This window comes from Chamaea fasciata, unplaced genomic scaffold, assembly GCF_029207755.1.
Source record: "Chamaea fasciata isolate MVZ Bird 193981 ecotype frontalis unplaced genomic scaffold, bChaFas1.0.hap1 SCAF_2, whole genome shotgun sequence".
Taxonomy (NCBI): Eukaryota; Metazoa; Chordata; class Aves; order Passeriformes; family Sylviidae; genus Chamaea; species Chamaea fasciata.
Genome location: NW_027094087.1, coordinates 83,869,008 through 83,886,695, shown reverse-complemented (window position 1 = coordinate 83,886,695; position 17,688 = coordinate 83,869,008). Strand labels below are relative to the sequence as shown.

Here is a 17,688-nt window from a genome sequence, read left to right as displayed (position 1 = left end):
CAGCTGTAGGAAAATACTTTCACAAAAGTGCACTCCCAGTGGAAGTGATTCAGATTTTAATGAGCAGGATGTTTTATGATCTTTGCTAATATAAATGAAACTGGAAGAGAACACTTTCTTGCCAGAATATGTTCTCTGTAATGCCAGAAATTTCAGGCTGTGCATAAACTGTTGTATTGTCAAGCATATTCTGTCAGAATATGGATATGTATTAATCAGTTATATGGTCATGTTATAGTATATGGAACCATAAAAATAGTATTAACACTGTGTGTTGAGATGGGAAATCCCATCATGTATAATGATACCACCAACAGAGCAGAATACCAATGTGTCCTCTTAGATACTCAGTGAAAAGTAGTTAATGACCTCCCTGCTCCTGAACTGTCTTCAGGCAAAAGACCTAAACTATTTCAGGTTCTCTACTTTTCTTCCTGAGCCCCTGAATTCCCAGGGGAATAGGATATATTAAGAACTAGCTGCCTACAGTTGTGGGCTTGCAAAATATCACTTTGTGCCTTTTTTTTTCTTCATGACAAAAGCTATTTGAAAGGCCTCTTTCACTTAGAAATAACCCGAACAGTTAATATTTCTTTTAAAATGTGTTGCCAAATTGACAACCTGAAACAAATGCTAATAAAAAAATTAGCCTGACCGTTGAAAACTGTATCCAGCTATTGACTTAGGAAAACAATCTTCTAGACTATATTTCCTTTCTACCATGCCATTCCCAGTCCTGAAGAAAATGCATTTAAAGCAATTCTAATGTATTTGCTGGGGTCATACTCTTTCTGAAGAGTGTTTGATTGATTTTGCTGTTGGAGCTGAGCCATCTGTCTTGCTATTTTGTCACAGTGTCCTGGAAAACAGCAAATTGCATATGCAAGAATAGAGGTCTCTAATAAGCTCTGCAGTTGGCCTAGTAAAACGCCTCACTATCTTCTTGAATCTTTATTTACTCTCATTCTCTAAAACATAGTATGTTATCTCTTCTGGACAGACATTTGCGGCTGCCATCAGTATTTTTCAGTAATATCTATTTACCATTTTTACTTGGATGAAGGATGACCGGTTATTATCCGGAAGAATTTTCAGATGTTTTACCTGTGCCGAGATTTTCAGCGTAAAACATCTTACAACATCTTATATATTACATGTTCAGGTTTCAGTTCTCTACATTTTTTTCTAGTAGCTACCATGTATTTTCTAATAAGTAGGAAGGTGTTGGATGCAGAGGATAAAGGATGGGTGCAATCATGGTAAAGCTATTCAGACCAAAACAGATTATGGTGGAGGTCTTTATAATTTGTGACTAGTGAAGGAACAAGAGGAACAGTGTTTGTTGGTAATGAGGCATAAATTTTTTCACAGAGGAACTCTTTGAGCATTCCATATCTGTAAGTAACCTATTGTTAGCTTAAAGCTTCTTTTCCTTTTTTCCCTCCTCCATCTGTTAGCTCAACAGCAATAAAGAGAAACAGATTATATATAAACCATAAAATTTGGCCATAAGTAATTGATCAGTGTTTAAGGTATAAAAATACACAAAGATTGGGTAAGTAGCTGAAGGGCTGGTGTGGCAACACTCGTGTTTGTTGTCTGGATGTATTTGTTAGAGTTTGATCAGGATTATTTTTCAGTATATTGTTTTATTAGTGATAGATTTTATTTTGATAATTTATATAGTTTGTTGTAGTGCAGTAATCTGTATTGTGTTTTCTCTTTGTGAAGGCTGACTGATTTTATGTCATAGTATTACCTAGGAGGAGCTGCATACTCTACAGCAGGACATAGTGCCTACATCCTGAGGACACCAATGGTATGGACTAAAAGACTAAATGTATTTCCTTATTTTCCTGAAGGATTCTGTTTAGAGAACCATCATGAACCATCATGATGTTTGGGTTTATCTCCAACAGCAGAGGTAATCCAAAACTAAAATCTGTTTCTGTTTTTACAGTAGATGCTTAGCTACAGAAATCCCCAGTATTTTTTTATTCAGGGCTTTTTTTTTTTTTTTTTTAAATTACAGATGTATATTATGTTGTTTCAGAATTATGTAAAGAAAACTAACTTGTATTCTTACCACAATTTACTTCCAAGAAACCAGACCTAAGGAAACAGATTGGAGAATCTAGTGCTGGAATAAGATGACATGCACTGTCAAACATTTGTAAGAATCACATCTAACTTAATATACTTCAGCATGGTGGCTCTGGGAACTTCATTTCTTTCAGATGATTTATTACATCTTTGCTGTAGCATTCAGTGTTGAATAAAACTTGGAACCAAAATTGGACTAGCAGTTTTCCCCATATTCATTTTTTCATAGGGATCCCTCTGAACTGGAAAGAAGTGAGACAGAACTGTGGAGTGGGTGATTTATTGTTTCAGGTCCTGCTCTGATCCTGTGTAGCAGGACACTGCTCTGTGGGTGGAAGTTTAGTCAGGAACTTGCTTCTTTTGTTTCAAAATCTTCTTCACGTGAAATAAAATGAATTCCAGCTGATCACAAGCCTATTACTGTCCATGCTTCTGAAATGGTATTGGTCAAATTATCCATTTCCAGGGAATAAATTAATTCAGCTTTTTCACTCAAAATGTTCAGGGAGTAGGAATGTGTATGTTTGAAGACCACTTTCTTTTACTCTCATGATCATGTATGAGGACAGTTCTAAAGAGAAGGTGCTCAGATAGGTGGTTGTAGAATTTAATGCTTTTATGGCAATCTCCATGTTGATCATCTGTTAACATTTGTGGAGAAAGAAAATGCAATATATTCCACAATGGTCCCTGGATACCACAGGTGTCACATCTGTGTGATGTACTTGATGGTATCTGTCAGGATTCATCTGCTTGCATTATTGATGGACTAAAGGTAGAGGCATATTTATCGTTTGCTTGAAACTGAAACTCTGTTCCTGATGGAAGCCTTTTAACAGAGGGAGTACCTGTTCACAGGAAAACAGAGTAGACATGGGAAGGAAGAAGAGAAAGGGAGTATTGATGTTTTCCTTCTCTACATAATTTTAAAGCTGGTAATAATGGAATATCCCAGAAATGGAAAAGATCATGTTCTAGATAAAAAGTTGTGAAATTATGAAGGAACTGCTGCTCATGGCATTAGGACAGGAGAGTGGGGCATGTTATGCAGAAGAAAAATCCAACTTATCATACTGACTGAGGAGAAAGGAAATTAACTAAACAAGAAATGGCATAATTTATAGAAATAACAGCTAGATGCTTCTCTGGAGAGGAAAAAAATATGAACAACAGATGTCTTGGAGGATCTCTGAATCCCAGTGCTCAAGAATTTTTTTGGAAATTATGTGGTTTTCACTTTGCCTAGAGTTCCCTTTTAGCTATGGGATTAAAACAAAGGAGCAAATTGTGTGGAAAACCTCAGTTATATTTTATCTTATTTAAGTTCTGACAGCTACCTCTGAATTAGTAATGGTATCAAACAGCAGGGAAATAACTGTTTGTGAGGTTAGGCATCATTTGATCAAACATAGATAATTTATGGTAAGATCAGGTACACCCTTCAAGGATGTGTTTTTCTCTGCTGGTTTTCAAGAAAGGAAACCTTTTAATTCTGGGAGTCTATCTCCTTTTAGCCGCTGTACGTTCACAAATAGTCAATTGTAAGCCTACAGTGAGGATGGAGAGGAAAACTAAACTACTGACCAATATGGAAGGAGTGAGAGTACTGAGGAGGGTGAGGAATTAGATGTCCTGGTGGTCTAAAGATCTTATGTTTGAACAGCCTCAATCCCATCTAAGGAAAACAGAAGGTGTTTGTGTGCTGAAAATGTACCAGAAAGCCTATGAACGTGAGTGTGTGCTTCAGCATAGCTGGGTCTAACAGAAGGTGATGTAAGACTAGTTGCATTTCTGTTTTCAGGTTCACTTTTGAAGGCTGTGTATTTGTGTAAATGTGAATGCATATGCTCCTAGTAGAGCAGAAATCTGCCAGGCATGTGATTGTTTAGAACAGATTATTTTGTATCCTTTGAAGACCTTGTGCCAAACCTTTTTGTGGCTTCTCTCCAGTTCAATTAACTTGGCCGATTGCTGAAGAAACCAAGACCAAGGGGCTGAGAACTGGTTTTCACATGAGACCTGCCTAAACACAGAGTCAGAAGAAAAGAACCTGTATGTGCACCTGTACAGGAACCTGATTCAGGGAACCAGTGTCAACTTAACCATAGTAACCTGAATGATTAACTGGGTGGACGAGGAATGCCATGAGAGACGTGAGCTGAAGGTCAAGCCTAAATGTTCTTTATTGATTTTATTTTTCAAACCTGGGTGCCAAATGCATTGTAAGATTTTAACAAAACTGTATACTTACTGAAATTTAAGAAGGATAAAAAGTTGATCAAGTGTTTTTTTCCACTTATCACTCTCACCTTCTAAACACTCCTTTAAAATATTGCAGGTTTTGTGAACACAGTATGGGATAAATGTTTTCCCAAAGGGATTACAGTATTTTCTTCATCCTGCACAAGCAGGCTTGATATTCCATAGAGACTGCACCAAGGTCAGGGTCATTACTTAGCAAGTCCTATTGAGCAAGATGAGGGTTTCATCAAAGCGAAAACTGAATCAGTGATTCAGGATCTAGCTCAACAGTAGAAGGTCTGAGTCTTAAACTGAAGACAGGAACATAAATGCAACAAAGGGGTGTTGAAGTGAAACATCTTCAGTTCTTTCAATTTAAACACTTATCTTTAGTCTAGTATTCTGCAGGTGTTCCCAGGCCATACGTAGGCTATATAAATGCTCCAGAGGCTTAAAATTAGCTTTAAGAAACATTTACAAATAATTGAGAGAGATTATTCTCTGGCATATCAGGCTTATCCTCAGTGCATCAATATTTTTTTATGATCCTGGTCAAAAATTTTGTTCATATAAATTAAGCAGTAGTGAGAGTACTTTTTCTTTGCAGAGCACTTTTTAGGTTTTTGAGGGTCTCTAAGATATCAGAAGACATTTTGAGGAGTGCAAGTTATGAAAATTTGTTGATTTTTTAGGTTCTTCATGGTAATTTAGTTACCAGAGAGCAGTAAAATCCAATAATATCACAGCTAAAGTTAACAGCTCACAAAAGAAGTTGGGGGCCTGAGATGGCAGAGGAAGGGCATTAAGTCTGAACTGCATCCTAGCCAGCAATGATTGTTTGTGTTTTCATGGTGAAAACTGCATTTTTTTTTTTTAAATACAAATAAAGTTGTACAACTGTTTCTCTGGTAAAAATAAGAGAGGAAAAGTCACAAGTGTATCCGTCCCCTAAACTTAAATTCCTCCCCACCCCCCAACACAATGTTACAAACATTTTTTCTCTACTTTGTTTCCTCTTCTGCTTTTCTCTCTTGACTCTTTGCCAGATTTACATTTCAGCGTATTCTTGTCAGCTCTTAAAAAATCTGAAGCCCACCTTGCCAGTTCTTGAAGTTAGAGTCTGACATCACTCTGGCACAGCAGTTAATGTTGGTACCTTTTCTTGAAGGTTCTTGAAGCTGTGCTTGTCTGGCTGTGTGTAGTGGGTAGCCAGAGAAGCCACAGACCACACTGCGCCTTCATCTATAGGTCTCTTATCCTTGTTGTTGTCAGAATCCTTTCACAGATACTGGTGGGATTCTTCTGGATGGTAACTTAATGCTTTTCGACTAGGATGTGTTATAATAGGGAATCAAAAGCAGTCAGAAAACCTCACACAGTGTTGGAAGCTCTTTTGCCTGTAGAAGATGATCCATGTACCAATGGTGCTGGATTTTCATCGCGCAGTAGGAAGCCTGTTTTTTCGTAGAAGGTGTAATAGCTCAAATAATCAAATAGATCAAATTGGATAGACCTTAAACCCATGACTGGGCTTCCATCATGTGTGGTTACATTAATTTAAAGAAACTGCATGGCAGGCACTGCTCTTCTGCTGTTTCTTCTACTGGGCATCTTAATCAGGTAAGTGATCTTTCACTGCCTGGGACATTAGGTCAGTGGCTTTATCAGGTGACAGTGATGACCCTGTTAAACTAATAAATACAGAAATATTTATGAGCTGGTCAGGTGTGGGTACAGTCCTAGTAAGATCTCAGTATTATAGTGAGATAAAACCCCAGTGTGTGGTGCTCCCACAAGCCGCCTTTCCTTTCTCTCTGATTTCATTGGAAAGGTAATAATGGAGTAAATAGGCAGCTCTGGTAAGGTGTGAGATCTGGATGAAAAATGACCCACATCACAGAGAGTTTTGCTTTGGATGCTACCCAGTCTAGCAGGGAAACCTCATAATGGTCAGCTAGTTTCCAGAGGGAAGGGTGGGAAAGCATTTAGCATTCATTACACATGTGCTGTACTTAGCTAATTCTCATTGCATCACAGGAGATGACACGACAACTTTATTTAGCAATGGAAAGAGACATTTTGTACACTGCTGTGTTTAATTCCCCAAGTTCTGAACTACAGGTGAACAAAAAAAAATTATTTCTTTCTAATAGTCTTATGTTCTTAGTTTTATAGATTGTGAGGTACTTTTCAGACTAATGAAGCTTAACTTTGGGGGGAGTGATGGGGGTTGGTTTCCTTCCTCCCCTAACCCTTTCCCACTTGGGGAATTGTTGGTTGTATTAATCCTGCCAAAGAAATAGAGCTTCTTTACTGGAGACAAAGAAGCTAGGAAAAGTAGGTATATTTGTGTAATTCTAGCTTTTTCAACAGAAAAGCCTTGGGAAAAAAGCTAATCTGCTTTCTACATGTTCACAGTATTTGCAGTTTATCACTTGAGTTGGTGCTCAAAATAAAGATGACAAACAGGTTTTTCCAGAGGTTATCTAAGATTTTGAGTTCAGTGCGGTTAGAAAAACCATCAGTATTAAGCTCCTTTAAATCAACTTCCTGACTGTCCTCCTTAAGTTGAGAGTCCTGGTAAAATAAATCCTTCAATGCAGGATTGAGTAGCTTTCAATGCAGGTGTGTACATAAGTATTTAAAGGTATAATGTGTCAAATAAATAACAAAGAGTTCCTAGAATGGATACATGTGCCTAAAACGAGAAACTCAGAATAGCTCAGCCTGTACTATTGTGCATCTGTAATGGCTTTTTTTTTTCCTTCTTCAACAGAGAGAAATATTCACCTCTTTTAGGGATGTTGCAAACAAGTGTTCCAGCTGTCTGTGTTTTAACCTTAATAATTTTTGACACATGAACCAAACCTTTTGCATTCACCAAAATGAAAGACCCAGCACAAAGATCCCAGAATAGGCTGTGCTGGTGCCATGGCTTCTGCCTTACAACCAGCATGTCTCTGTAATCAGAGTCATGATGAAAGTACACAGATCTGACATTGCTCTACGGACTGGCCTTTTAACCTAAGGAAACAAAAAGACTAAAGGGGCCATGGGAGAAGAAGTATTCCAACACTACAGATATGGGGTGAATATGTGAGTTTGCAAATCTTGTTCAGTCAGTTTATCAGAAATTTAAATTTTGCAGTTCACATGGGAGTACAGTGTCCAACATCCAGAGGGCATTGGTCAACTAACTGCCCATAATTATGCTTGTAGGACCGGGTGTTTCTTGTTATATGCTAACTGAGAGCCTCTGGGTAGCTGTTAATGGTGTTAATTTACCTTAATATCTCTCCACGGTTTAATTACCTTGCAGACCTGTGAGCATTACTGTTATTGCTGAAGAAGAAGCCCTTGGGTGGCAGGCCTGTCATCAGATCCAAGCCATTTATAAACCCTCTAAATGTTTGATCTATGCTAATAATTCAAATTCTTTGTGGAGCCAATTGAGAGAAAAGATTATTTTTTCTCGAGGTATGCCTTTTAGAGACTTGTTTTAAATATTTACTAGGAAATGTTTATGCAAACTTATCTCTTTTTTTGATTGACTAAGAGGCATGTAGGTGCTTAGATTCTCTTAGCAAAGAGTTCTTGCTATACTGAAAGAAATGAATTCTTGGCTACTACTGTTGCTGCAGAATGCTGTAGAAATCAGGGAGAATTATTTTTAAAAGCAGAATTTGCAACTACAACCAGTTACTTGTTATTCTCAGTAATCTCTTTAAAAGAGATTGCTTTATTTTGAAAATATAGCTTAAATGTTTTAGGGCATAAAATATGTATGTATTCATATACTTTTAAATGTAAAAATGTACTTCAGATGGACACGATATAAAAAATGTTGCCATCTCTCAGTCTTGGCTAGTAAGCATTTTAACTCACAGACTTGTTCATGTGAGCCAGAAGAAATGATGCTATGGTTTGAAGTGAACAATAATAGTTTCATGTTTGAATTAATGTTTACTTGTAAGATAATAGACTGGAATTTGTTTAACCTTAAGCATTAAATGTACTGTAAGTGACCAAGAATGAAAGCATCAGTAAATAATGAATTTATCTAATTGAAAACGAGAGGACACTGAGTGGCCATATAGCTAATTGGAAAACTGTAGATCTAGAAGAGCTGGTTTGAAAACATGATGAGAAATCCAAGCCAGATTCCTGAAACTCCAACCATGTGAAATATGAGTAGTGTTTCTTCCTTAAAATAGATCATTCTATTAATAGAAGCCTGAAGAGAGGCATCCACGCTGAAATGCTTTGGCATGACATCAAATGTAGTTTGCTCTCTGACATTTGGAAATATCTCTCAAAATGATGGTAATGATTAGACTTAGGATGCATTAGAAATTCTTTTCACTGGGATGCTTCTGATGTTTTTTGCACTTGTTACTGAGGAATACCAAGAAGACAGTATTATGAATAATAGGTAAGGTTTTAGACTAGTGCATGCATTGTTTTCTTTCTGCAAAGGATATAAAAATGTATCATGAGACAGCAGACTCCCACAGAACACATTTAATTAATTAATTAATTAGTAAAATTACCTACTACTTTTATATCCAGATGAATACAAGTATGCATCTGAAAGGGTAAACACAGCTATGTCTGGTTCTACCTAAGAATTTTGCAGTGCAAATGATGGATAGTTTCCTCCACAAACAGAAGTATATTTTTCACTTTTTTCATTTTTCACTGATCTCTCCTAGAGGACTCTGAAAATATTAGTTTCAGCTCTGACTGCTCTGTTTTTGTTATAGTGCTGCCAAATACAGGAGCATATTACCACAAAACTATGAACTCTTGAGCTTTGAGTGACATACATGCTTCTGAATTGCTTCCCTTTGATCTCTGTAATCAGGGTATTTGTACATCTGTATTGTTTTTCTTTTTTCTTCTTCAACAGAGAGAAATACTCACCATTCTTAGGGATGTTGCAAACAAGTGTTCCAACTGTGTGTTTTTTCACCTTAATAATTTCTGACACGTGAACCAAACCTTTTGCATTCACCAGAATGTACTGCTGTCTCTTGAAGTCATGGATTGGTGATGTGAGTGTTCAGGATGTTATGCCATGACTTTAAATGGTACATTTAGAGTTATTTATTTAGATAATGCAACATTTTCACCATGAGCAACATGATTAAATGGAATAAATAGTTAAGTGGGGTTTTTTCCGTGGCCTGAACAATCAGACAGGAGATGAAATATGCAGAACATCCCAACAAGTGTAGTGTTGAGAACGCAGATTAAATGAAGAATGTAAATTCTGTGGCTTGTTTAATCTTTCTGCTTGTTATGGCAGTCGTCATCTGGGACTACGAAACAAGAGAGGTTCTCCTTCTCTCCTGTGCATAGGATACCACCATGAAGGGAGACTTTTCAGACCAACAATACTCACTATATGTCTCTATTGCAATGTCAATAAAATTAATTCAAAGTGCCTGTTAAGAGGCACTGCTCTTAGTAACATGAAAACAAACATGCTAGAGAAGCCTATTCTCATTGAAGTTTGATACAAATTCAGAGCTATTTTAGGAGACACTGAAAACTCCAGGCTGTACCATCTTTTGGTCCTGCCAGGAAAACAACATGGATCAAAGCCTGAGTGAGGTCACAGGCTCTTTGCCACAGGTTCTTCTCCTGTATTGTCAAATTTTTGTCCATAAGGCTAAATATACTTCCTTCACTTTCTTCATTTTATTATTCTAGGAACATATAGCAATCGAAAATTAGGATGTTGAAAGGAAATCTTTTCAAATGAGGGCCTTGCAAAGACTTAATGCAACAGCTTGGGGGCTATCAGGAAACACTCAGACACCTGGTTCTTTCAGGAGTACTGTTGTGTTTTACAGGAATATTCCTCCTTAGGTGATTGGTGGTTCTGTGTTAAACAATCCAAATCATTCTACCTTGATGCTATATGAAATAAAAGATTTACTGCTAACATAAATAAAAGGAAAAAAATCCCCATTAATGAGAACTTCTAGACATTCTGCTACAAAATTAGTACTAAGAGCAAAGAGAAGGTAATCCAAGATCATGCTTCATGCTGCCTTGTTTGTGCCGTGTCAAAAAATCTTCACACTGTCAAAAATCTCTAAGAGAAAAAATTAGGATTAAAGTTAGGCTATTTTCCTTTGACATCAATGGACTTCGAATGTGACTATATTTAATGCTGTGTGTTTATTATATAATGCACTTACTTACACTGTCTCTGAAAGGCAGTGTTATGTGCCATTCTCTAAGCACTGAAATGGGTGATACCAGTTGTGGTACATATTAGTTAAATTCAGTTTAAGTTTGATTGAGCTGTTGTTTCTTCTGTTAGTAAGAGTCTGTTTATCTGATCAGTTCTTTGATTTTATTTTTCTTTCCAGAGAATATGAATCTTGTTAAACCTGGGACTATCATAATATCTACTGACTCCCTTTATTTTCTTTACTTCCTGGCTGTTCCGCCAACCATGAAAAAGGCTGTCCAAAAATACAGCCTCTAGACGTTTTTATTGATTGCAAGGGTAAAACTGGATTATCTCACTCTTGTTTTGACAGCCCCATTTTTTACTTTTGTCTTTCATCTTTAATCTTCACATTCTGTTTTCTCTGTTTGGAAATTCCTCAATTTGAAATAATCTCATTAGGATATAAGCATTCACTTATAAGCATTCTCTCCTGCTCATTTCTATCTATTAAGCATTCATTTGGAGTTAAATAACAAAGTATAGATCCCTTGAAAAATGCCCATAACAGCAGTCAGTTGTTAGTCACTTATCATCTCGTGTAACTCTCCTCATAGACCCCAGTGGTAATCACAAAACCTTAAGAGAAATTGACAGTAGGAAAGTGATTGACAAATCTCATTTTGGTAAGCTCCTTATGCTGAATAACAACACCTGTTTGCTATTTTCAGGATTTATATTCACTTTATTTGTAGGATTGCTAGGAAGCATCCTCAGTGTTCAGGAAAGTCAAAGAGGTCCTGAGAGATTCATTTCCTGAGGAGACTGGAGAAAGGTGTATTAATTTTTTGTATTTGCATTTCTTTCCCTGTTGCTTTTAGAGGTAGATGCATGTAAATGTTGTTTGTTAAAAATTGAAGTCTATACCTTAGGTTATTAGTCTTCCAGCAAATTAATTACTCCTATTTGATTTTGGGGGTTGAGTACTGGTAATTATTGGAGTGTAATGGCCATAGTGTTCTCTTGCAGAAATGACCAATAGCCATAATTTAGCTCTGAAATGTCTAGCTTATGCCTGTGACATCAAAATGTCTGTAAACTTCATTGATTAAAACCAATGGTGCTTTTAAAAACTTAGACAAATAGCTCTGGTGTATTTCCATTAAAAAATGCAAGCACACGAGATTTTAATTAAATATTGATGTACTATTTAATTTTTTTTATCTTGTTTGAATTTTAAGTCATAATTGAAAAAGTTTGCACCTCCAAAATGAAATTCTGTGTATTAGAATCTGAAAGTATGTCAGAAATGTAAGTATGTAATATGAAAAATTGAGCTGTTTTCAGAGTATTGTACTCCTAGACTCTGTGCTTTTCTTCATCTTAGGCCTTTTCTTGGAAATCAATTTATTAGAGTAGGATTGGACTCATATTTTATATTTTTAATTCCTAGAGGATGCTCCTTTTATTGTAGATATTGCAAATGTAATGTGATAGAACAGTTCTTGTTTTGGGCTACAACACACACATGATAGTGAGAATTTGAGTCTGTTCATGTACTCTTCAGAGTCTGGAAGGACTGAAGGCCCTCACTTTTCTGATACTACTAAGCCCCCACAGGACTTAAGAGCAATTTACTGACATAATATTAATGGTGAGTCAATATCTTTCCAGGGGCGAAAGAGGGAAAGGATAAGGAAGAATAATGCACACAAGTAAAACTACCCTAGGATTATATTTCTGGCTGGTGCATGAATCAATTTATCAATTTCAGAATTTAAACTGAGTCAGCATTCTACATCTACATGAAATAATGTTGTCAGGGAAATTCCTAGGAAGACTTAAAGTTTTATCAAGCACTTCTGATTTTCTTCTTTTTTTTTTCTAATGGAAATAAATTCTGATAGGAACATGATGTAAAAAAATATTGTCACTGGCAAAGATTGCTTGAGCATTTCAAAGAAAGGAAAACATCAGACTTATATATATATATATGTTGTTTTTGCCTTCACTGAATGAAAATCAGTTTTTATACTTGATAGAGTGATACTGCAGTTTCAGATTAACTCTTCAAAACCAAATTCTTAGTCAATGTGTATTAGGCATCTACTGAACAAGTTCCTGCTTTAAACATAAATTTCAGAATAATGCATTTTTTTTAATTCTCTTTAAATAATGAGGAATGAGAAGTATGACTAGTTCCCAGCCAAGAATTTGACCAAGTATTTAGCCACACATGGTAATATTTTCTGTGTAATGAGTAGTATAGTGCTTTTTTCCCCCATACTTGAACAATGTTTCTAGCAATCCATTACTCACAACTTTGTAGGACTTTGGTGATACATACAGATGAAGTCTAAGGAATAAGAGAATTTGTTTGATCAGCCTAGTCATTATCAGCAGATGAAATAATCCTGTCAAAATAGAGCAATGCATTTTAAAATGGCAAAAAGATAAGCTGAGGATAATGTATTATTGAAAAGAAAAGAAAAAAACTAACGGAACTTTACGGATGGAAATTCTGGGAAGTTCCAAGGTGACCCTTTCACAGAGAAACCACTGGTGAGTTAGTAATTCACCCCTAGTTAATGGTTTGTCTGCTATAAATAACATTTTATAGACGGTTAATCTTCATTTTTTCATGGTCTAGCAGCTATTTCCAATGGCTTTCAGCTACGTTTGAGTACAGCCATGGGAGATGAAAATTTGCCAGCTAACAGCATGTTTTCATTGTAGTAGCTGGAGATTTTGGTTAAAAGCGATCATACAGTTCTGTAGACTTGGTGGAGGCTGTTCTGCTCAATTCATCCAGTGCAGTTGAGGATGTGAAACTGTTGAATTTTTTACATGTTCTGTTATTCACCCACCAACCAACACAGAAATCATCACATATGATTTTCCCTGTCAGAAAGAAGATAGAGAACTTGTCAGAGAAGTTGATTCTTAACGACTTCAGTCTCTAAAGGCAATGAAAGTGTCTGAACTGGGATACCATCTGTTCAGCTGAGGTGATTTCTCAGTTGAGCTGTGACTGTGCTGTAAAGACCTGGTCAATGTGAGTTACCATTCACTCACCTTGTGGGGATGGGTTACCTTTGAAAGACAGCAGGATTTAAACAAAAGACTTATTATTTGCCTAAGTCCTGTTCTATTGTGGATACAGGTAAGATACATGCTCAGACTTTAGAAGCTTTGTAACATTCCCAAGCTCCCAAATCTATATGCTACTTTAATTAAGTATTGGACATCCAAGTTTTCCTTTACCAAGACCCACGACAAATAAGAGCTGAATGGTGAAGAGGTTGCGCAGCCATTTTGGAGAGTTTTGGCTGTGGTAGCAATAACTGTTAAAGAAAATTTTGTGATTGTTTGGCTGAAATGGGGAATAACGGAGAATACTGAAAAATTCCAGAGAAGACGACATTAGCAGGAAAGGGATAAAGACCTTGAACAATGGAAATTTGTCACCTTTATCTTAGCATGTTCCAAAAGCACATGAGAAAAACTGAGACAAGGCATGAAACACATTCTGTACCTTTGACTAAATTGAAGCCATTCTTGTGCTGCTTCTAGTATAGATGGATTGCTTTCACACTTCTGTCAAAGATTTTTAATTATGTGTGCACCAAGTATGTGAAAGACTGTGTTTCATTGTGTCTGCATTGCAAATTTAGAGGGAAATATGGTTAGCACTTTAAAATTTTCATATTCATTTTTAAGGAATTCCCATTCATTTTACAGAAAATTCAGTGTAGTCCATAAAAATGCCTCTCACTTTCCTCTTTCCATTTCAGTCTTTATTCTAAACCTCTTGGCAGGTTTGGAAGTCTACCTAGGCAAGACAGTCACAGAAAACTCTAGTAATTTGGTGAAAAATAGTATCTCCAGATGTTGGTAATGTCCCAGTATGCTCATCAGCACAAGTCTACATATGACATTTGGTAGAGTTTTTTTGCAGGAAATGTTTTGTTTTTATAGGCTAGTTGCTAGGTGTTCGCCATATTCGGTGCAAATTTGATATAGGCTAAGTATTAGCTCAAAATTTTGTGTGAAGGAGAAGCTGCTGTTTTCTTTAATTTTAACTGGTATTTTTTCTTTCATGTCTGCTAAGGTATATTTTAAGTTTTGCTGTGTTTTAAAATAGCATTAACAGACTATTATTCAAACCATGAAATTTCAGAAACTGTGATGCAGGAATTTGACAGTACAATTCTGCGTTTGTAGTGGGAAATGTAACCAGTGTATTGGGATTTTTTTTCAGTAGTGTGTCCAAGAGGATTGACTTCAAGTTAACTTGAACTGGAGATTGAGTGTCTACCTTGCACAGTGATACTGACAGCTACTCCCTGTCACTGAGGAAAACATCCTGAACTTATAGAGACTGAAGATATGGGCTTATTTAAATACTTCTGCACCTTTTAACAGCAGTGACATTTTTAATGTGGTCAACAGAAATATGTTTAGAAACTTTCCTGTATTTTTTTTTCTGTGTGTAAATCCTAAGCTCTTCATCTTCCTCTCTGATAGCTCTTCTTTCTGGAGATAGCAGAAATCAAGATAATAGTATATAGTAACTAAACTAATTCAAATAATTTCTGAAATATCAATTTTCAGTTATAAGAGCTTTTTAATTAAATTAGAGATATTACTTACCTTTGACTTTCCAGTATTGGCTGACAAAATTCTGCAAAACAAAATCCAAGGTAATTGTTATGATTTGTAGCAGTGAAGTATTTAGTTTTTGGGATACCATCTTCAAATTTTTATAATTTTCAGATTATAAATAGCTAAATAGAAGCTCAAATAAAGAATTAAAAATATTTTTAGAAACATTTATTAAGTTCTACAAATGGTTTATCTTTTATTCTTTATCTCTTATATAAATAAAGAATATATCTTTTCTACAGTGAAAAAAGTGTTGACCACCTAGTTCATCTAGTAAAAAAAAAACCCAAAAACAAACCAAAAAACAAACCCTACCACTCCTACCCCAGCCCATTTATAATCGGGTATGTGAGTAATAGTCTTAACAAGGACTTTGTCCTTTCATTTCAGTTTCAGATCATGCTCCTTTTTTCTGTTTGACATCTCTATCTAAAAGAAAAAAATTCTTTGGACTTCATTTTCTTGCCACAAGTTCACATAAAATAAAAAGAATCAGTATGTCTCAGATGGGCTCTTTTTGTCTCCTGGTATGAGAGGTACTAGTGTCACTCGAACATGTTTAATGCAGATCAACTTTCCAACACTTTTTGCCAACTGCCATTCTTCATTGCTGTAGTTTTAAGTCCTGTTTGGTCCATCAGGTGACTCAACTGAGTATCTGTGGCAAATATCAGAAACAAGAACAATTGCTTTGCCAGATAGAAAGCTGTAAGAAGCAAGACGATATCAGGTCTGAAACAGAGATGATGTAGAAGCTCAGAATGCAGATCTAGGGTTGAAAAACTGCAGAGGCTTTAAAAACTGTTCAGCCTATTTATTGAGACTACTAGTAAAGTCCTTCTTCATTTTGGAAATGTTCCTGCATAATACATTTAATTGCATTTTAATCAATGCTGACTTTCTTACACTTGCTAGTTAAAAAGATTTTTTTAAAACTTCTTGCTGGGTGTAAATGTAGCTTTGGAACATTTACATTTAATATTAGTAGGTAATTTATCCAGCAGCATCAATGATCACTAAAACTGAAGGAAAATAATTTATGATATAAATATGGGTTTAGGAGCTTTAGTAGTCAAAGCTCTTGAAATGGGATGGTCAGGTATTCTTCGAGCTCAAAGTCAAAGAGACTTTGCTTTGTTAATTTGTTTTTTCTTTCTCCCCAAATGTATGCTTGCAAGAAGACAATGTTCCAGTGCTAGAGCTTTGGCCATTAAACAAGACATTCAATGTCTGTGCCCTTATGATCCAGAATAAAACTTTTACATGCTCTTCTTTGTCACTGAGAGTCAGTACTGCATGTATCAGTTGCAACAGGATTACACTGCTTTCGGGGGTGTTTTGGGTTTTTTGATCCTCTGGCAGTTTTCTGGCAGACAGGAATGTAATATGAGAGAGGTTTCTTTCATAATCTTTATCTGCGTGTCTCTCCTCCAAACATAGCCTTATATAGTTTGTCTTTTTACTGCATATATTAGGCTTTCATTCTTGAAACTATGCTTCAATGCAGTCATTCCTTGGCAAATATATGTTTATTTTTCAGTAGTTCATCATTGCGGGTTTCCTGGTCCTGGGACACTATGAAATTCAAGGAAGAATCCTTCTGAATTTTGTCATTTTAGCAGGAGAAAAAAAATGCAAGAATGTAGCAACTGAACAATGATTAGAGATCAACACACAACTTCTAGGACATAGTTACATCTGAAGTCACAGATCCCTGCTCCCCTGAGAAGGGAATTTATCACTGAAGGATCTAGGTTATGCTCTTCAGGTCAGAAACAGTGCTTGTGCACTACTGATGAAAACTGTCTGAGCAGCTGACATGACCCAGCAGTAATTCCTTTACTACCTGAAGAAAAAGCTTGTGAAATCCTGTATGATGGTTGACCAGTGGGTCCTGTGCACATCTGTGGAGAAACCCTATTTCTGATGCATTAGAAATGTTGTAGGGATACTTCTCCCTTTCTTCCCATTAAATGTGCAACAGGCTTACAATACCTATAGCAAATTAATATCTCTATCCATTGCTGAAATAATCAAAAAGATGCTCAAGCTGCACTTGAGCGGACAAAGAAATTTATGATGGAGGGAAGCTGGGTTCTTTCTGAATCTCCTGCTCTGCCAACTTGTCTGCAGATGAATAGGATGATTTGCAGAGTGGTGCTAGTGTTTTTTCACCATGGAGAGGCAAAGGGAGGTTTGTTCCTGCCTCAAAAGGCCCTTACTGAGAGATACTGCTACTGGTAATCAGCTCCTTATAGGAGGTGTTTGTTCATCGACTTTTATCCTAGTCCTCTGTATAGAGCAGCATGATTAGTTCAGTCAGAACAGGGGCACACAAAGAAAATAATAAAATAAGGGAAAAAATAGGAAAATTATTGAGGTTATTTAAGATTAAAAAAGGGCTTTGTGTTATGAAAATAAAAGTACAGCTTGTAAAACCAATTAGTTAAAAACTGGTCATTGAAAATTAATTAGTATTATTTTTGTGCTTTTTC

At 36.2% G+C, this 17,688-nt stretch overlaps 1 protein-coding gene and 1 long non-coding RNA gene across 3 annotated transcripts in view; both read left to right on the top strand.

Annotated features, from left to right (window-relative positions):
* Positions 1 to 17,688, top strand: part of GABRG3 (gamma-aminobutyric acid type A receptor subunit gamma3) — a 289,194-nt gene that overhangs the window by 45,702 nt on the left and 225,804 nt on the right. The window lies entirely within an intron of this gene.
* LOC136285409 (uncharacterized) lies at positions 6,397 to 15,360 on the top strand. Its single transcript, XR_010719446.1, has 4 exons — positions 6,397 to 6,465; positions 7,664 to 7,821; positions 13,437 to 13,583; positions 14,790 to 15,360. It is a non-coding gene; the product is annotated as an uncharacterized lncRNA (long non-coding RNA).